General features: G+C 38.3%; 2 long non-coding RNA genes across 7 annotated transcripts in view; both read left to right on the top strand.

The window, feature by feature from the left end:
- LOC106878235 (uncharacterized) overlaps positions 1–5730 on the top strand; it is a 17558-nt gene extending 11828 nt beyond the window's left edge. For all 6 annotated transcript variants that reach the window (XR_016240805.1, XR_016240804.1, XR_016240807.1 and 3 more), the window contains one exon: positions 5468–5730. This is a non-coding gene — a long non-coding RNA (uncharacterized LOC106878235). The remainder of the gene's footprint in view (positions 1–5467) is intronic.
- A 7754-nt stretch (positions 5731–13484) lies between these two features.
- On the top strand, positions 13485–20836 carry LOC149137266 (uncharacterized). Its single transcript, XR_016240800.1, has 3 exons — positions 13485–14003; positions 15581–19242; positions 20772–20836. It is a non-coding gene; the product is annotated as an uncharacterized LOC149137266 (long non-coding RNA).
- The last annotated feature ends 1446 nt before the right edge of the window (positions 20837–22282 follow it).

Genomic DNA, 22282 nt, shown 5'->3' with positions numbered 1-22282 from the left:
GCATGTATATATACATATATGCGCACATCTATATGTGTGCATATTTAAATAAGCGGGTTACGAACATTTTTAACCAAAAACGTTATAAATGCTCGCATAAAAACTTATACAAGTTTAATTTATTTTATTTTGTTAATATTATTTTCAGCCTATGTATAAATGCATATTTACATACGTAGATATTCATTTATTCTCGCATAAATGGGTACATACATATCTAAGTATGGATATATGTAAATTGTATTATCGGGATAAGCGATTCAATTTTTTTTTTTTTTTTATTCACTAAAAGTTATCTCCCTTACAATATTGGTTTCAAATTTTGGCACAAGTCCTGTAAATATCGAGTAAGGCGTCTAAAAGGGCCTAAGACGATTACATTGACTCCAGAACTCAACTGGAAATAATTTTATCAACCCGAAAAGGGATGAGAGGTAAAGTCGACCTCGGCGGAATTTGAGCTCAGAACATGGAGACAAACGAAATACCGCTAAGCATTTTGCCGCTTCGGCACCTTTGGAGGTAAATCTATAATTGAATTTATTTTTCATTCCATCATTTGTTAGTTAATAGTGAAGTTGCCTGAAACTTAACATGGGTCGTGATGACCGACAGAACTGTGAACCTTGGAATAATTACAAAATTAAACGCATGTATACGCCCATGCACACACAGATGAACATATTCTTTTATTCTTTTCTTTTACTTGTTTCAGTCATTTGACTGTGGCCATGCTGGAGCACAGTATTTTAGTTGAAGAAATCGAGCCCTGGACTTTGTAAGCCTGGTGCTTGTTTTATCGGGTCTTCTTGTCGAACCGCTTACTCACGGGGATGTAAGCACGCCAGCATCAGTTGTCAACCGATGGTAGCGGGGACAAACAGACACACACACACACACACACACACACACACACACACACACGCAAGCACACACACGCACACACACATACATATATATACGTGCACACATGGGCAGATGCAAACATATGTATACATATATGCATACATACATGCATGCATACACACACATACGCATACACATACACACACATACGCATACACATACACACACATACGCATACACATACACACACGTGCGCACACGCACATATGCACACACACACACTTTATATAAGAAGGGAAGATAATCTCAAGAATCAAGAATTCTTTAAAGCTGACAAACCATTTGTTTACGTTCTTCATATACATACCACTGGTCACTCTAGATTATTTCTTTTATCTCATTCTTGTATAAATTATACGAATTAAATTGACCATAATTGTGTTCTATTGCTTTTGTAAGTATTTAAGGAGATTAGATAGGACAATTGTCGTGCTGATGACGTTTATTGAGGCAGAAATACGCATGAGCGACTATCTTCTCGTTGGAAAATTCTTGATCCTTGAGATTATCTCCCCTCTTCATATGGAATTTGTTTCATTTGCTATTTGGTAACTATAACACATTTTCAAGAGGCAGGGATAACTTTAATAAATCAATAAGTTATATTGTATGATATTTGATACGCCTATATTTGTCTATGTTATTCATATACTCCACTGACCACTCTGAGCAATTTCTCTTAAGGCACACGAACGTGTGTATGGGTGTGTGCGTACACATGTGTATGTAAGTATGTATGTACGTGTTACCAGTTATAGGACCGAGAAGACCATAGATCAGATCAATACTTAATACACGTGACTACTCAATACGTGATGGCTGTAGTGGGGCAATAGATACTAACTAAAACATACATAGATGCATGGAATTGAACGTGCATACATACATACATACATACATACATACATACATACATACATGCATACATACATGCATGCATACATACATACATACAAACATCATGCATACATACATACATACATACATGCATACATACATACATACAAGCATCATGCATAAATACATACATATATACATACGTACATACATACATACATACATACATACATACATACATACATACATACATACATACATACATGCATACAGATGAAAAGGTGAGCCTATATGATCAGAAGACAATGCATGGATATGTCAGTGGAAAGCTCCGTGATGATAGTAACATCGATCATCAAAGCAGTTTATCATGGACCAATAGCCAGATTACTACCTCCCACTTCGAAGGGTATATGTTAGCAATCCTGGAACAGGAAATATCTACCAAGTACCTGATGCACAAAAGGGATAGAGATGCGGGAAAAGTTGTAAAATGTGACAACCGATGCAGACTTTGTGGAGTTCACGCTGAAGATATCACCCACATCATAAGCAGTTGTCCGAAAATGTCATCACGGTATTCTCTACCGATGAGATATGACGTTGTAGCTAGGACACTCTATAATGAAATCTGTTGAAAAGATAAACCCGAGGACAAAGAAATAAGAACCCACCATATGGTAGAAGCCATAGCCACTCATAATAAAAAGGAATACTGGTGGAATGTACCAGTGAAGACCTCAATAAAATGTAAGCACAACAGACCTGATATGATGATTTGAGATAGAGAAGAGAAACTGCGCACAGTTGTGGAAATTAGCTGCACAGCGGGTAACATAAAGCTGAAGATCAGTGAAAAAGAGAACACCTAGTTGAACTATTGAGAAATCTGCAGTTACTCTATCCATATTACAAGTTCAGGTTTATACCTGTAATTATTGGAGCCCTGAGATATGTAACACACTGCCTAAATACCAATCTTGAGAAACTGGGCTTCTGAAAACCAGAAAAGAGAAAGCTAATTCAAAGACTACAGAATCAATCCATCTCTGGAACTGTAAAAATTTGTAAAACTTTCCAGAAGTGTATCATTTAAATATATATGAGCATGTCTAGAAATGTGTCTATATGCATGAAAATACATACATAAAACATATAAATCTGCACATACATACATACATACATACATACATACATACATACATACATACATACACACCCTGTGGCTGATGTTGAAATTCAAATGAAGAAACCTTGGATCTAAGTTAGAAACCGGTTCTTTCTCTATTGGCAAAACATCTTGAAATAAACTGAATAATGACATGCATACATACATACATACATACATATGGGCAATTGCTTCGAAACCTCCGGCTTCTATATCCGGATTACAAATTTATATTTATGCCAAAAGTAATTGGAGTACTTGGCTTTGTAAATAAACGCCTGTCACTCTAGATAAACTGTCACTCTAGATAAGCTTGGATTTTCAGAATATCAAACAACCACTTGATTCTCACATTACAAATACAATCTGTAAGCGGAACATAAAAAGAAAAAAAATTATGCAAGACGTTTCTCAGGTTTAAAATGTGACATTGTTTTCGCTATCTACATTCCGACGATGGAGTTTTGTATCTTTGTTAGAAACCTGTAGCGAACTCAAGTGAGCTTCCTCTCTCTATTATATATACATATATACGGACGTAGCAAGTAACCGCTAACTTTTGGGCGCTGTTTTGGACCCCGCTGTGTCTATCACTCTGATTGGCTGGTAATGGCACAATTTGTCTCTTATTCTATCGTGCGCCAATATGCTACCCAACCAATCGCAGCCTCCAAATGAATCACGTGAGGCAGTCTGTTCTAAACTCTATTTGAGCCCAACGTCAGTTATAAAAACTCACTTCCTTCTAGTCTCGGGGTCTCTTGGTTCCAAACTTTCTAAGGTCTAACTACTGACCACATTACAGCGACCTCCACCTTTGTCGCCACCATTATCTCTCTCACCAGCGTCGTCAACAACATCTACACAACAGCAATACACTGCACAGGTTCTAATATATCGCTGTTCGTGAGTTTCTCACCAAGGTTAACAGCAAGCATACAACCCAGGCAGATGCATGTAGATATATGAATAAATGTCCATCAACTACTTCCATTTATCATTCAACTTGTATATATATACGTGTGGCCAGCATTAAAGGCATTTAAAATTACTACCTTGTTCCATGTATTTCTTTATACCGTGTTCCTGTCAAATGATATTACAGCCTTCTGAGTAGAGTCACATTAAATGGAATACAACCTATCCATTTATAATGGTGACCCCCGACGTGATGGACATTTATCTTTCGATAATGGTGACCCCGACACAAATGGACACTATTAATCTATAATGAGGACTCCAACGCAGCATGGACAACCTATCCTTCTAAAATGGTGACCCAACCTTCCAGATCACTAGACTAAAATGGTGACATGACGCAGCACATACCACAATTCCTTCTAAAATGGTGAACTTCGGACGAATTCTGACCACTGAAAACGTATTCCTTTTTTCTCCTTCGCGATTTCGTCTACGCAATCAGACTGCCACTCATCGCATAGGAACACCACTGATGTCTCTCGTCACCATATTGTCTTCTTCACCAGAAAATTTTGGCACCATTTTCAAGCGGGAAACTGCAAATCATTTTTCCTCGGGTTGTAACCAAATTTACAACTTCGTCCTTTGCAGACACAGCGTCCTTGGGGAATATTCTTCTTGCTTAAGAAAAGTTAAAATAAAAGAAATATATTCGGAATTTTTCTCCAGATTTCACATGGACAACAAATTTTTCCTACGTGTCAAGTATGAATTTCTTTCTCTCAACCATCCGGATTATCTACGTGTTGGCCGTGTTTCGTTCTTTATCCGTTAGCAAGGACTTCTCTTATTTTCATCCTCTGCTACTAAAAAAGTCACATTAGATTGAATACAACCTATTCATCTATAAACTAGTTCTTTCTTCAGAGGAAAAATTTAAAAGATTAAATACAGAAGCGACGTACATACATACATGATGATGGCTGTCCACTCGTAATCGATGAAGATAATCACTGACCATTGCCCATGCAAAATGTCAGCAATGCCCGTACTAACTAGTATTGCACCCGCTTCCTTTCTCGCTGCAGCGCCCTCCTACACGACCGGACATCGGAAACTTGTCAGACCAGTGATTGCACAAGCTCAAGTTTTAGGTCCAGTAAGGCTTGCACAACACTCACAAACCCTCTACACCCTACTGACATGATGTATCGATATGGATCGCCATGTTAAAGCATATCTCTAAGAGTAAGTCACTCTGATATTAGAGTATATATGCAGGAAATGACATTGAAAATACATACATACGTACATGCAAACATGCATGCATGCATGCATACCTACATACATACATGCATACATGCAAACACGCACGCACACACACACATATCGACAACTGCTTCGAAACTTCCGGTTTCTATATCCAGATTACAAATTTACATTTATGCCAAAAATAATTGGAGCACTTGGTTTTGCAAGTGAATGCCTAAATGTCAGTCTGGATAAGATTAGATTTTCAGAAAAAGAAAACGCGTCTATTCTCGCAGCGGGTGGCGTGACTCTCACCACAACAATGATGTAACTCCTTTGGTATATTTCGTTACTTTTTTATATTTAATTTTTTCTTTGCTTTAGGGACTTGCGGTGATAAACATTACCAGAAGGATCTTCAAATCTGCTGCGGTGAAACTATACACTTCGTAACAGGAAACAGCTTCTCGTGCTGTGGAGAAAACAATTATGACTTAAGTACCCATAAATGTCAAAATGGAAAGATCGTCGAAAGAGCATGATATCCCAGAGAGAAACGAATATTATGTTTATTACTATCTACAAATGATATTCTATTTGTATTAATTGCTATATTAATCAATAAATATTAAATATATCCCAAAATATATTGAATACAATCAGTTGTTTGAACTCCTCACGTCACATGTGACAATCAGTAAAGGATTGAAATTTATTTCTGCTTGATAAAGTGAGCCTGCAAGCTATAATCTCTACACATAACGAGAGTATGAAATATACGCTTTTAAGTTCTTTTCTATACATATACGCGCGCGCGCGTGCGTGATGTAATCGAAGCGCTGTCTTCATAGATCACGACTCCGGAGCACCCATTGCATCTATCGTAACTGTTACTTTCTTTTAACTGGTATCGTCAGAGAAACTTGGAGTAGCGACTTGGGAAAAGACAGTTTTAAATATAAATTGTTCTACTCAACATCAGAGTATCCAGTGGTCCTTCGCCTTGTTGAAATCACGTCTGTGTGATCACGTTCTCTTAACACACACACACACACACACACACACACACACACACACATTTATAATAAAGGTGGCTTATTCGCAATTTACAACCGAAAGGCAGAAGTATAGACGTCATTAAAGTGATTAAGGATACTAATTAGTACCAACATTGCTAGAAAGAAGAATCAAAATAACTCTTACCCACGATAAAGCACTTTTCTTATGACTGACAAGGGAGGCAAGCTCCCTGCAGCATCCGACGACGGGCTTCTTTCAGTTTCCATCTACCAAGTCCACTCAGAAGGTTTTGGTTGGCCTGAGGCTATAATAGGAAACACTTGCCCAGGGCGTCACGCAGTGGGATTGAATCCGGAACCATGTGGTTGGGAAGCAAGCTTGTTACCACACAGCAGTGCCTGTGCTTATGTAATGGGTTGTCCGGAAAGTTCGTGCCAATTTTTAAAGGAAAGAAAAAGCTCAATAAATACTTGCCATTACATTTTTAATCAACCAACTATTGAACCATTTTGTTGCACAATGCGTCTCCATCTTTCCTTTAACTTGAAAATACCCTCTTCCCAGAAATAAGGTGGTTTCATGGCAAATAAGTGGAAAGGTAAGCTACTATAAATCGGTACGAACTTTCCGGACAACCCAATATATTTGATAAATGTATACATGTATGTATATAACTGTAACGATATATGTTTGTACAGGTTTCTGTATAAGTAACTGCGTCATTGTTCTTGCTAAAATATGTGTATATATCATAGTTCTGTAAAGTCTTTATGTTCCTTCTGTCTATCTGGTTTAGGAGGCGCAATGGCCCAGTCGTTAGGGCAGCGCACTCGCGGTCATAGGATCGCGGTTTCGATTCCCAGACCGGGCGTTGTGAGTGTTTATTGAGCGAAAACACCTAAAGCTCCACGAGGCTCCGCTGGGGATGGTGGCGAACCCTGCTGTACTCTTTCACCACAACTTTCTCTCACTCTTACTTTCTGTTTCTGTTGTGCCTGTAATTCAAAAGGCCAGCCTTGTCACACTGTGTCACGCTGAATATCCCTGAGAACTACGTTAAGGGTACACGTGTCTGTGGAGTGCTCAGCCACTTGCACGTTAATTTCACGAGCAGGCTGTTCCGTTGATCGGATCAACTGGAACCCTCGACGTCGTAAGCGACGGAGTGCCAGCAACAACTATCTGGTTTACTACAATACTCAGCCAAGAACTCCATGATTCAGATTTTTCGATTGCATTACTTTGTTCTGATAAGGATAATGGTTTCAAATTTTGGCACAATGACAGCTAAGCATTTTGCCCCGAGTTCTAACGATTTTGCCAGCTCACCGCCATTATTCTGATAAGCATATTAAGACGTTATCTATATTATTAGACATAATTTATACTCGTCAAACTTCCACCAATCCCGACAAAACTTATGATTTAACACTTTATTTCTTATTTTCTTTATTTACATCTATATTTCCTTTTGGTTTTTATTTTGATTTCTCTTTCAATCTTTAAGTTGTATAAGAGTAAACCGAATTTTGTTATTTACATTTCAAAAACTATCCTTGACATGGTAGTTCTTAAGAATTATGTAATAATCTCGTTACGCAAGAATTATTGAAACGGCTGCAGGAACGCATTTTTGAAATATCACTGATATTGTTTCATATTCCTCCAAATGCATTTTGTCCCGTTCATGCGTTATCGCTTATTTCATAGTTTTTGTAACGTCGCACATGGACATAGATGTATGTGATTGAAGAAGTTAAGCTCTTACACAGCACACCATGACGTGGTACACATTTGTGTGTGTGTGTGTGTGTGTGTGTGTGTGTGTGTGTGTGTGTGTGTGTGTGTGTGTGTGTGTGTGTGTGTGTGTGGTGTTTCCGTGTGTTGGTGTAACAAGTGGTGGCGTTACCACAATAGCACGGGTTTGTCACTGTAACATGTTGGTTGGAATAACGAAAGAGTCTTTTATAAACTTCACAAATATTTTGATGCAGTTCAGAACGGGTAGGCGACGGTTTAGTCTCCGTTATAAAATACAACAATTGCCATACACGAAAGAAAACAACATAACAGGTCACAACAAAAATGTGTGAAAGAATTTCGTGGTCAGGTTGGACTGATCTGGTAGACAAAGTTGACGTACTGTTTGGTGGCGTGTAGAGGCAGCTGTTGGTCTGTTGGTCGTGTGATGTTCATACAACAATGATGTAGACAGGCGTCTTGTGGAGAAGATGAAAGCGGACACTGGCTAGGGTCAGATACAAAGTTGCGCGTGGTCAGTGGCGTGTGCCAGTGACGTAGAGCAAGCAATCAGTAGGCTCCCACAGCTGGTGATAAATTTCCCGCGTAAGAAAAAATGAACTGTTGCGCCAACACGATTGGACAGCTGGAAACCGACCAATACAGGTTCGTTTAATCATGAGGTCCTGTGACCGCTGGAACGAAAAGGGCCGTGGAGCCGATATTCAGGTATTTAAGCCTAGATGAGTCAAAACGAAAACATCTCACACAATGACAGTGTAAATCACTTCTGCTACATTGGTGGGCAAGAATGTATGCAAGCATGTAAACATTTGTGCGTATATATATCGTCAGTAATATTTCATGACCATAGGCGTAGGAGTGGCTGTGTGGTAAGTAGCTTGCTTACGAACCACACGGTTCCGGGTTCAGTCCCAACTGCGTGGCAAGTGTCTTCTATTATAGCTTCGGACCGACCAAAGCCTTGTGAGTGGATTTGGCAGAGAGAAACTGAAAGAAGCCCGTCGTATATATGTATATGTTTGTGTGTCTGTGTTTGCCCCCCCCCCCAGCATCGCTTGACAACCGATGGGGGTGTGTTTACGTCCCCGTAACTTAGCGGTTCGGCAAAAAGAGACCGATAGAATAAGTACTAGGCTTCCAAAGAATAAGTCCTGGGGTCGATTTGCTCGACTAAAAAGGCGGTGCTCCAGCATGGCCGCAGTCAAATGACTGAAACAAGTAAAAGTGTAAAGAGTATCTTTCGAATCCCGCCTTTGAGCCTTGATTTAAAATGATTAAACGGTAATTGCGCATATACAAATCCCCCCTCTCTTTTTCCTTCCATTCTTAATCAAACAAGTAGAATCAAGAATTTATCATAACATAAGCTGTTATCAAGTAGAAGAACCACGAATACATCTAAATATGAATAATTAACGACACAACTATTAATGAAGTACTAAGAATATAATTAAATTTTAAGAACCAAAAATATAGTAAAGAATAAAGGAAAAAATATCAGGAATACAACCAAAGATAAAGAATCAATATTTTTCACAAAAGATGAAAATATAGTATATAGCATAGATAAACAACCAAGAATATGACAAAATATACACTATTATGAACAGCCAAGAATATAACTAAGACAAAAGTTAGAGATCAAAGAATATAACGAAATCTGAAGAAATAAAAATATAATTGAAAATGAAACACCAAGAAGAATACAAAGAAAGATGAAGAACTAAGTATTCAGTCAAATATGAAGAACTAGCTCTGAGTAAATGATTTACAAATGAAGAAGTAACAATATAACTAAACAGAAGGTACCAAGAATATAGTTAAACATTATAAAGTAAGATTAGAATCAAACAGAAAGGACCAAAAATATAACGAAGGGTGTAGAACCAGGAAGAGAACTAAAATCAGAAAAGAAGGGAATTAACTTACAAAATGATATCGAAATGGAATGTCCATTAAAGAAAATGGTCCAACGATGGACTCAAAACAAGGATAGGCACAGAAAAAAAAAAGGTTTTTTCTCAGCAACGCCACCACTCCTCGGCTCATAAAACTGGGAATTCTCCCATTCTGTTGCCAGTTCCAGTAAACGTTTGCTATGAGGTCACCGGACAAGGCTGACATGTAAGTCAGGCGATATACCCATCGTGCAGCGAGCCATTGCTTCCCGCATTTCAAAGGCTGTTATTTGCCTTTCGCAGCACTCCGCCTCCGTCGCTGAGAGCCATGGCAGCCTGTCGAGGTAGGACGTGAATTCCATCCTGCGATCCTGCTCACCGCTGCTCCCGAACAGTTGAGCGAAGCGCCGCTGAAAGGCCGTACACATCTGTCTTGGATCAGTTATCATTTGCCCGTCGTGGTCCGGTAAGGATCGGATCGTGGATTTATTTCCACGTCGTGCTTCTACCACTCGGGCCCATTGAATGGCTTTCGTTCCTTCGTGTCTAAGTATTCGTGCCTTAGCTCTGAATTCGCGTTGAAGAATTCAATCTCGCTGCAAGCACGTCGGTCACGATGCCTTTTCTAAAAGCCTCGTCTAACTTCTTGACTCACTCTGCCTCTACTCTGTCTCTTTCTACTGCTAGTCCTTTGCTAAACCTTATCGATTCTATGCTAATCACACTTTCCAGAGTAAAGTACCATTTATTGTTGATTATTGCCCCGTCAACGCCTTTTTGACTAGTTCACTAATCTAGTCTCTGAAATCTTTACGCGCCGTCAATGACGTGTTCAGCTTCCAGTAACCGGGTCCCTGTGTATGAATCCTATCTAAGGCGACTGTACAGATCACGAATTTGTGGTCTGTGTAATCGACTACTTTAAATTGTGGACATCCTGTGCTATACTTATCAGCTACTCTGCAGAATACCCTATCTAGATACAATCTGGATGACCCGCTGCAATAGCAATGAACAGGTACTTACCCAGTACAAAGGACTGGGTGCTGCGGCTTGTGTGCAAACACGAAAGCAGCAAAAAAATCACATTCTATTGTCAAAGAAGCTTGCAAATTCGCAAGGGAACTGGGCATTAACCCTGAATTATGTGAAGAACCCTAAACCACTACTACAAAATAAGCAAAACGGATCAAGCAGACTGCAAAAAAGAACGGGCAGAAACAAATTGAAGAGCAGTGGAGCCAGAAGACTCTGCATGGATAGTATATATTTCAAAGACGAAATGCTAATGTAGACCAAGCTACAATCCATCAGTGGCTGAGAAGTTCAGAACTGAAGGTAAAGACTGAAGGTTTCATATTGGCGGCACAAGGTCAAAGCTTGCATACAAAAAACTACCAGTCTAACGTTCTGCAACACATTTGACGAAACAATAGACCATCTCGTTTCGGGATGTCCTGTGCTGACACCAAACGAATATAGAAATCGCCACGATGGGGTAGGATAGTATTTACATTGGAAACTATGAAAACACTACAAAATCAGCACTCCTGCTTAGTGGTGTGAACATCATCCTGAGCCCGTCGTTGAAGGTAAAATGTCACTATCTTTTGGGATTTTCCAGTCAACACTGACAGAACGATCCAGGCTAATCGTTCAGATATGATTAGTAAAGACAGGGAAGAAAATACTTGTAGACTAATAGCTGTAAATGTTCCCACTGATAAAAATATATCAGTAAAGGAATTTGATAAATTAAGTAAATATAAGGATCTGGAAATTGAAATACAAAAGATGTGACATCTTAAAGCGAGAATAGTTCCTATTATCGTAGGTGCTCTAGGTATGATAAAAAAGGGATGCTAGAAACATCTAGATAACATCCCAGGAGAACCATGTCTCAGAGAAATCCAAAAGATTGTGCTGACAAGTACTGCCCACATCCTTAGATTAACCCTATCCATTTAAATGTCTGTGTTGTATTACCCGAAGATATTCTGCTACTGCTCCTTCCCCTCCTCAAGCTTTCATTCATACTGTAACATATCTTACCCTTCACTCGTCCTCGGTCGCTGGGTGTGTCTCGGCAAGTGACTAACAAGCATGCAGACTAAAAGTTAAAAAAATAACAACAACAATAATAATGTAGTCGCATGTACACACACACACAAACATATATACATGCACACATGAATATGTGTATATATATATATATATATATATATGTGTGTGTGTGTGTGTGTGTGTGTGTGTGTGTGTGTGTGTGTGTATGTGTGTGTGTGTGTGTGTGTGTGTGTGTGTGTGTGTGTGTGTGTGTGCATTATACACACACACACACAAATCCTTTAACACATCATTAAAGATTTCCATGTCTTATAATTTGGATTATATTTTACTCTTCGCTACACTCACACAACAGATTTACTCTTGAAGAATTTCGGTATTAGACTGGAATCCAACCATGTTGGTAGCCCAGAATTCTGGGTGAGAGCTTCTCTAGAAATGCCCTACCTTTATAGTCTACCAGGACCTAATATGTGTGTGTTTATATAAATGTTTCTTCATAAGTTTAAGAAGGATCACACACGGCGCTTAAGTCACTTTACTAACTTCACAGCTAATTTGTATACATACACGCATGCCTGCATACATACATGCAAACATACACACACATACACACACACACACATACACACACACACACACACACACACACACACACATATATATATATATATATATATATATATATATATGGGGGGGGGTGCATATGTGTGTGTATAATGAATGTGTGTTTGTGTTTGTGTCTTCCTCTCTACTCCTTGAGCTACTTGACAACCGGTGTTGGTGAGTTTACACCTTCGTAACTTAGCGGTTCGGCAAAGGTCCGTTACAATAAATACTACAGTAAAGAAAAAAGTAATAAAAAGTATTGGGCTTTATTTGCTCAACAAAATCTCTCAAATTCAAAGCCCCAAAATAGCTGCAGTCCAGTATGTGTGTATCACACGTTTGTGTGTGTGTGTGTGTGTGTGTGTGTGTGTGTGTGTGTGTGTGTGCCAACACAGAAGCACTCACTCACGCACAACCATACACACACACACACACGGAGATATTTCACATATATTATGCATGCATGTAACATCTCAGATCAATGCAAAAGTTAAAGCATAGACGGAAAGAGAGCTATAGGAGGAGTAACGACAACAGAGGGAGGAAGAGGCAAGAGATTGTAGGGAGAATAAGACAACAAAGTAGTTAGGAAAGTAGGTAATTAATCTGCTTCCCCCTTCTCTCATTTTGCAACACCCTTTCCTTGTCATTCTCTCACTCTCTCTCTCCCTCTCTTATAAATCGTATGTGTGTGTATGTGTATGTATATAAATTTACGTGCAATCTCACGATAACTATGTGTATCTTACGTTTGCATAATGTATGCTGCATGATACTTGAGCATACATCCACATGTACCCTCGCGCGGTCCAAACAGTGATTGGTTAAATATGAAAGTCACTCAAATAATATAAATATACCATTGCAACTTTTTTTACACCCACACACACATAAGGCAACACCCACCAAACCACCTACCGCCATATGTATCTGTGCGCGCGCGCGCGATGCGCTTGTGTTTGTGTGTGTGTGTGTGTGTGTATGTGTGTGTGTGTGTGTGTTCGCACGCGTGTGCGCATGTGTATTTGGGGTAAATGGGTGTTTTTTTCATTATGAATGTCATAAATAAGTTTGCGTAAGTGTATGTGTGTGTTTCGTGGAAATGGGCGTTTGGAGTTATTGTGTAATTGGAGTAATGTGTAAGTGTGTTTAAGTGCTTGCATCAGTGCTTCAGTGTGTGTGTGTGTGTGTGTGTGTGTGTGTGTGTGTGTGTGTGAATAAACTGCTCAGCTTTTAACAGAATCAATTCGTCATCAGTGAGTGGAAAACGTCAGTAAACGAAACTGCGAGAAGATTTTTCTCAAACGTTTAGCATGTACCTTGTCAACACTACCACTAATTTATAGTATTCCTTGGTTAGTTGACTGTTGACAGTAACAGGTTAGCGTTAAAGAATGCCTGCTACCATTATTTTCCTGGTGGTGCTAATGGGAGCGATCGCATCGACCATAGACGCAGCTTATTCAAACAAAGATACCCGATTTTTTAAAATTGCAGCTTTTAATATACAAATATTTGGTCCCACTAAATCGTCGAAAGTTGATGTGATGAAAATTATAACACAAGTAAGTCACTTATCAATTTGAGTGCGTGCACGCGTGCGCGCTTGTCCGTGCATGCTATACATGACTGAACGATTAGACAGTGCTTGATGTACAAATGGCTTTGTTGGGAGAGCATATTTCAGTTATGTATGTATGTATGTTCGTATGTATGTATGTATGTTCGTATGTATGTATGTATGTTCGTATGTATGTATGTATGTTCGTATGTATGTATGTATGTTCGTATGTATGTATGTATGTATGTATACACACATACACACGCACACACATGTATGTATGTATGTATGTATGTATGTATGTATGTATACACACATACACACGCACACACATGTATGTATGTATGTATGTATGTATGTATGTATGTATGTATGTATACACACGCACACACATGTATGTACGTATGTATTGTATTGTATTGATGAATTTGGTAGATAGATAGATAGATAGATAGATAGATCGACAGATCGATAGATTGACATGTATACATATATACGTACATTCGTCCGTACTTTGTAATATAAATATATGATCATATCCGTATATATTTAGATTCGATAGGAAATTAGGCTTCCTGGTTGACTTCTCCTTAACTTGAGATTCTGGATCGAATCGACTGAATTTATTGTTACTTAATAATTTAAACATCAGGATCCTTGTATGAGTATCCAATTTTTTTCACCTACCGACGATCTTATCAAAATAACAATGAGTCGATTTATCGTTATAATTTCCTGCTTTGTTGTTTACGATGTTTTTATAGGCGGGAAGCGAGTAAAATGATGCACTTAACTAGCTTTACAATGCCGCATCGAAAACGATCGTTTTGTGGGGAATTCTTTGTTCTTTCTCTCTATTTATTTGTAATTACAAGAAGACAAAATTATTTTTAAAAATTCATTGTTATTGTTGATATTTCGTTACGAAGAGCAGCGGCTTGGCAGACACGATCGTTAGTTATCTCCCTTGGCATATTTTAAAACATTCTTAATTCGGTAACATATCCACAATTCAAATACAGAAATGGATTTAATCCAACCTTTTGGCCTGGTGCCTACTTAAGAATTTTTGCTTAGAATATATTTTAGCCGCTTAAAATCTTGTCCATATAGTCTTTAAATTTTTTCGTTTTTTGCTTTCTTTAGTTACGGCCAGAATCACAGCATGTTTTCATAAATGACTGTTATTTATGAAGCTCTGTGTGTTTACGCCTTTAAAATATATTTTAATCGAAATCTTGAAGATTATTGAGTCATGTCTGGCTTTCCTTGCACACGACTTAACTATAGCCCTGGCTAAAGCGTAGATCGAACGTGTACAATCTTTAATCTTGCTCGCCGTCCGCACTTTTCCACGAATTTAATATTGTGATTGCTTGTATCTAAACTGTTACAATATAAAAAGAGGTGGTGGCGAACATGAGTGGCAACAACCTGGAGTATAGTACAGGTGTCGGTGAGGTTGGACTCAAAATTTTTTTCAGGTGGACATAAGTAGTATGATTGAATGGCAAGTTTAAGAGTGATTCAAAACTGAGATTTCATCCTCTGACGAAACTTTAATCAACTTCTTTTAAATAGCCCTTCAAGGAGAGAGAGTGTAAAGAAAATGGGTACCCTATCACCAGTAAGTGGATGTTACTCTAACATAAACACACACACACAAACGCATACGCACACACACACACACACACACACACACACACACACGTGCGTGTGTGCTTATGTATGTACGTACATATGTATGCATGCGTGAATGTAGTTTACCAGCTATGTATGTGTACATATATTCGTTTAAAATTTTGGCAAAAGGCTAGCAATTTCCATATACAGATAGACACCTCTCTCGTTACAGATAGATAGATAAGACAGACAGGTAGACAGACGGTCAGACAGATAGACAGAGAAGGTGACAGTCGTCTTTTTGCCGAGGAGCACCACTTTTTGCGCTTCGCTTTTTCCCTATTAAAGATGTAGTGACTCCTTATCTTAATATCTATGATAACTTGCAAAGTCTGTTGTTGACCTACAGAAGTGCACAATTTATGGGCTATCTTACAATTAACCTATTTATATTTATATTTAAATTGACTTCGACCAAAGATAATTTACAAGCTGGGCTCTTGAAAATTTTAATTTACCTGTTAACCAGTCAAACCTTAGATAATAGAGCGTGATATAAGCAGGTACAATCCTCCTTTTTTTATTGCCCGGGCTGTGTTGTATTTTTATTTTATCTAGTATACTGCATAAAGCAACTTTGTGCGGCAAATAGTTTCAGTTACCATTGCTCCACCACTCTCATAAGTCTGCTTACTCCTTCCATACAATTTGTTGTTAATCTTGGCCAGCTCTTAATTCTAATTCCTATTTCTCTTAGGTCAGGCCTCAATTTATAAATTTCTTCATAGACATAAACAATAGACCATCTCGTTTCGGGATGTCCTGTGCTGACACCAAACGAATATAGAAATCGCCACGATGGGGTAGGATAGTATTTACATTGGAAACTATGAAAACACTACAAAATCAGCACTCCTGCTTAGTGGTGTGAACATCATCCTGAGCCCGTCGTTGAAGGTAAAATGTCACTATCTTTTGGGATTTTCCAGTCAACACTGACAGAACGATCCAGGCTAATCGTTCAGATATGATTAGTAAAGACAGGGAAGAAAATACTTGTAGACTAATAGCTGTAAATGTTCCCACTGATAAAAATATATCAGTAAAGGAATTTGATAAATTAAGTAAATATAAGGATCTGGAAATTGAAATACAAAAGATGTGACATCTTAAAGCGAGAATAGTTCCTATTATCGTAGGTGCTCTAGGTATGATAAAAAAGGGATGCTAGAAACATCTAGATAACATCCCAGGAGAACCATGTCTCAGAGAAATCCAAAAGATTGTGCTGACAAGTACTGCCCACATCCTTAGATTAACCCTATCCATTTAAATGTCTGTGTTGTATTACCCGAAGATATTCTGCTACTGCTCCTTCCCCTCCTCAAGCTTTCATTCATACTGTAACATATCTTACCCTTCACTCGTCCTCGGTCGCTGGGTGTGTCTCGGCAAGTGACTAACAAGCATGCAGACTAAAAGTTAAAAAAATAACAACAACAATAATAATGTAGTCGCATGTACACACACACACAAACATATATACATGCACACATGAATATGTGTATATATATATATATATATATATGTGTGTGTGTGTGTGTGTGTGTGTGTGTGTGTGTGTGTGTGTGTGTGTGTGTGTGTATGTGTGTGTGTGTGTGTGTGTGTGTGTGTGTGTGTGTGTGTGTGTGTGTGTGTGTGCATTATACACACACACACACAAATCCTTTAACACATCATTAAAGATTTCCATGTCTTATAATTTGGATTATATTTTACTCTTCGCTACACTCACACAACAGATTTACTCTTGAAGAATTTCGGTATTAGACTGGAATCCAACCATGTTGGTAGCCCAGAATTCTGGGTGAGAGCTTCTCTAGAAATGCCCTACCTTTATAGTCTACCAGGACCTAATATGTGTGTGTTTATATAAATGTTTCTTCATAAGTTTAAGAAGGATCACACACGGCGCTTAAGTCACTTTACTAACTTCACAGCTAATTTGTATACATACACGCATGCCTGCATACATACATGCAAACATACACACACATACACACACACACACATACACACACACACACACACACACACATATATATATATATATATATATATATATGGGGGGGGGGTGCATATGTGTGTGTATAATGAATGTGTGTTTGTGTTTGTGTCTTCCTCTCTACTCCTTGAGCTACTTGACAACCGGTGTTGGTGAGTTTACACCTTCGTAACTTAGCGGTTCGGCAAAGGTCCGTTACAATAAATACTACAGTAAAGAAAAAAGTAATAAAAAGTATTGGGCTTTATTTGCTCAACAAAATCTCTCAAATTCAAAGCCCCAAAATAGCTGCAGTCCAGTATGTGTGTATCACACGTTTGTGTGTGTGTGTGTGTGTGTGTGTGTGTGTGTGTGTGTGTGTGTGTGTGTGTGTGTGCCAACACAGAAGCACTCACTCACGCACAACCATACACACACACACACACGGAGATATTTCACATATATTATGCATGCATGTAACATCTCAGATCAATGCAAAAGTTAAAGCATAGACGGAAAGAGAGCTATAGGAGGAGTAACGACAACAGAGGGAGGAAGAGGCAAGAGATTGTAGGGAGAATAAGACAACAAAGTAGTTAGGAAAGTAGGTAATTAATCTGCTTCCCCCTTCTCTCATTTTGCAACACCCTTTCCTTGTCATTCTCTCACTCTCTCTCTCCCTCTCTTATAAATCGTATGTGTGTGTATGTGTATGTATATAAATTTACGTGCAATCTCACGATAACTATGTGTATCTTACGTTTGCATAATGTATGCTGCATGATACTTGAGCATACATCCACATGTACCCTCGCGCGGTCCAAACAGTGATTGGTTAAATATGAAAGTCAGTCAAATAATATAAATATACCATTGCAACTTTTTTTACACCCACACACACATAAGGCAACACCCACCAAACCACCTACCGCCATATGTATCTGTGCGCGCGCGCGCGATGCGCTTGTGTTTGTGTGTGTGTGTGTGTGTGTGTATGTGTGTGTGTGTGTGTGTTCGCACGCGTGTGCGCATGTGTATTTGGGGTAAATGGGTGTTTTTTTCATTATGAATGTCATAAATAAGTTTGCGTAAGTGTATGTGTGTGTTTCGTGGAAATGGGCGTTTGGAGTTATTGTGTAATTGGAGTAATGTGTAAGTGTGTTTAAGTGCTTGCATCAGTGCTTCAGTGTGTGTGTGTGTGTGTGTGTGTGTGTGTGTGTGTGTGTGAATAAACTGCTCAGCTTTTAACAGAATCAATTCGTCATCAGTGAGTGGAAAACGTCAGTAAACGAAACTGCGAGAAGATTTTTCTCAAACGTTTAGCATGTACCTTGTCAACACTACCACTAATTTATAGTATTCCTTGGTTAGTTGACTGTTGACAGTAACAGGTTAGCGTTAAAGAATGCCTGCTACCATTATTTTCCTGGTGGTGCTAATGGGAGCGATCGCATCGACCATAGACGCAGCTTATTCAAACAAAGATACCCGATTTTTTAAAATTGCAGCTTTTAATATACAAATATTTGGTCCCACTAAATCGTCGAAAGTTGATGTGATGAAAATTATAACACAAGTAAGTCACTTATCAATTTGAGTGCGTGCACGCGTGCGCGCTTGTCCGTGCATGCTATACATGACTGAACGATTAGACAGTGCTTGATGTACAAATGGCTTTGTTGGGAGAGCATATTTCAGTTATGTATGTATATATGTTCGTATGTATGTATGTATGTTCGTATGTATGTATGTATGTTCGTATGTATGTATGTATGTTCGTATGTATGTATGTATGTTCGTATGTATGTATGTATGTATGTATACACACATACACACGCACACACATGTATGTATGTATGTATGTATGTATGTATGTATGTATGTATGTATGTATGTATGTATACACACGCACACACATGTATGTACGTATGTATTGCATTGTATTGATGAATTTGGTAGATAGATAGATAGATAGATAGATAGATCGACAGATCGATAGATTGACATGTATACATATATACGTACATTCGTCCGTACTTTGTAATATAAATATATGATCATATCCGTATATATTTAGATTCGATAGGAAATTAGGCTTCCTGGTTGACTTCTCCTTAACTTGAGATTCTGGATCGAATCGACTGAATTTATTGTTACTTAATAATTTAAACATCAGGATCCTTGTATGAGTATCCAATTTTTTTCACCTACCGACGATCTTATCAAAATAACAATGAGTCGATTTATCGTTATAATTTCCTGCTTTGTTGTTTACGATGTTTTTATAGGCGGGAAGCGAGTAAAATGATGCACTTAACTAGCTTTACAATGCCGCATCGAAAACGATCGTTTTGTGGGGAATTCTTTGTTCTTTCTCTCTATTTATTTGTAATTACAAGAAGACAAAATTATTTTTAAAAATTCATTGTTATTGTTGATATTTCGTTACGAAGAGCAGCGGCTTGGCAGACACGATCGTTAGTTATCTCCCTTGGCATATTTTAAAACATTCTTAATTCGGTAACATATCCACAATTCAAATACAGAAATGGATTTAATCCAACCTTTTGGCCTGGTGCCTACTTAAGAATTTTTGCTTAGAATATATTTTAGCCGCTTAAAATCTTGTCCATATAGTCTTTAAATTTTTTCGTTTTTTGCTTTCTTTAGTTACGGCCAGAATCACAGCATGTTTTCATAAATGACTGTTATTTATGAAGCTCTGTGTGTTTACGCCTTTAAAATATATTTTAATCGAAATCTTGAAGATTATTGAGTCATGTCTGGCTTTCCTTGCACACGACTTAACTATAGCCCTGGCTAAAGCGTAGATCGAACGTGTACAATCTTTAATCTTGCTCGCCGTCCGCACTTTTCCACGAATTTAATATTGTGATTGCTTGTATCTAAACTGTTACAATATAAAAAGAGGTGGTGGCGAACATGAGTGGCAACAACCTGGAGTATAGTACAGGTGTCGGTGAGGTTGGACTCAAAATTTTTTTCAGGTGGACATAAGTAGTATGATTGAATGGCAAGTTTAAGAGTGATTCAAAACTGAGATTTCATCCTCTGACGAAACTTTAATCAACTTCTTTTAAATAGCCCTTCAAGGAGAGAGAGTGTAAAGAAAATGGGTACCCTATCACCAGTAAGTGGATGTTACTCTAACATAAACACACACACACAAACGCATACGCACACACACACACACACACACACACACACACACACACACGTGCGTGTGTGCTTATGTATGTACGTACATATGTATGCATGCGTGAATGTAGTTTACCAGCTATGTATGTGTACATATATTCGTTTAAAATTTTGGCAAAAGGCTAGCAATTTCCATATACAGATAGACACCTCTCTCGTTACAGATAGATAGATAAGACAGACAGGTAGACAGACGGTCAGACAGATAGACAGAGAAGGTGACAGTCGTCTTTTTGCCGAGGAGCACCACTTTTTGCGCTTCGCTTTTTCCCTATTAAAGATGTAGTGACTCCTTATCTTAATATCTATGATAACTTGCAAAGTCTGTTGTTGACCTACAGAAGTGCACAATTTATGGGCTATCTTACAATTAACCTATTTATATTTAAATTGACTTCGACCAAAGATAATTTACAAGCTGGGCTCTTGAAAATTTTAATTTACCTGTTAACCAGTCCAACCTTAGATAATAGAGCGTGATATAAGCAGGTACAATCCTCCTTTTTTTATTGCCCGGGCTGTGTTGTATTTTTATTTTATCTAGTATACTGCATAAAGCAACTTTGTGCGGCAAATAGTTTCAGTTACCATTGCTCCACCACTCTCATAAGTCTGCTTACTCCTTCCATACAATTTGTTGTTAATCTTGGCCAGCTCTTAATTCTAATTCCTATTTCTCTTAGGTCAGGCCTCAATTTATAAATTTCTTCATAGACATAAACAATAGACCATCTCGTTTCGGGATGTCCTGTGCTGACACCAAACGAATATAGAAATCGCCACGATGGGGTAGGATAGTATTTACATTGGAAACTATGAAAACACTACAAAATCAGCACTCCTGCTTAGTGGTGTGAACATCATCCTGAGCCCGTCGTTGAAGGTAAAATGTCACTATCTTTTGGGATTTTCCAGTCAACACTGACAGAACGATCCAGGCTAATCGTTCAGATATGATTAGTAAAGACAGGGAAGAAAATACTTGTAGACTAATAGCTGTAAATGTTCCCACTGATAAAAATATATCAGTAAAGGAATTTGATAAATTAAGTAAATATAAGGATCTGGAAATTGAAATACAAAAGATGTGACATCTTAAAGCGAGAATAGTTCCTATTATCGTAGGTGCTCTAGGTATGATAAAAAAAGGGATGCTAGAAACATCTAGATAACATCCCAGGAGAACCATGTCTCAGAGAAATCCAAAAGATTGTGCTGACAAGTACTGCCCACATCCTTAGATTAACCCTATCCATTTAAATGTCTGTGTTGTATTACCCGAAGATATTCTGCTACTGCTCCTTCCCCTCCTCAAGCTTTCATTCATACTGTAACATATCTTACCCTTCACTCGTCCTCGGTCGCTGGGTGTGTCTCGGCAAGTGACTAACAAGCAT

The sequence above is a fragment of the Octopus bimaculoides genome, chromosome 2 (assembly GCF_046866305.1).
Source record: "Octopus bimaculoides isolate indiv1 chromosome 2, ASM4686630v1, whole genome shotgun sequence".
Taxonomy (NCBI): Eukaryota; Metazoa; Mollusca; class Cephalopoda; order Octopoda; family Octopodidae; genus Octopus; species Octopus bimaculoides.
This window is presented reverse-complemented; position numbering and strand designations above follow the sequence as displayed.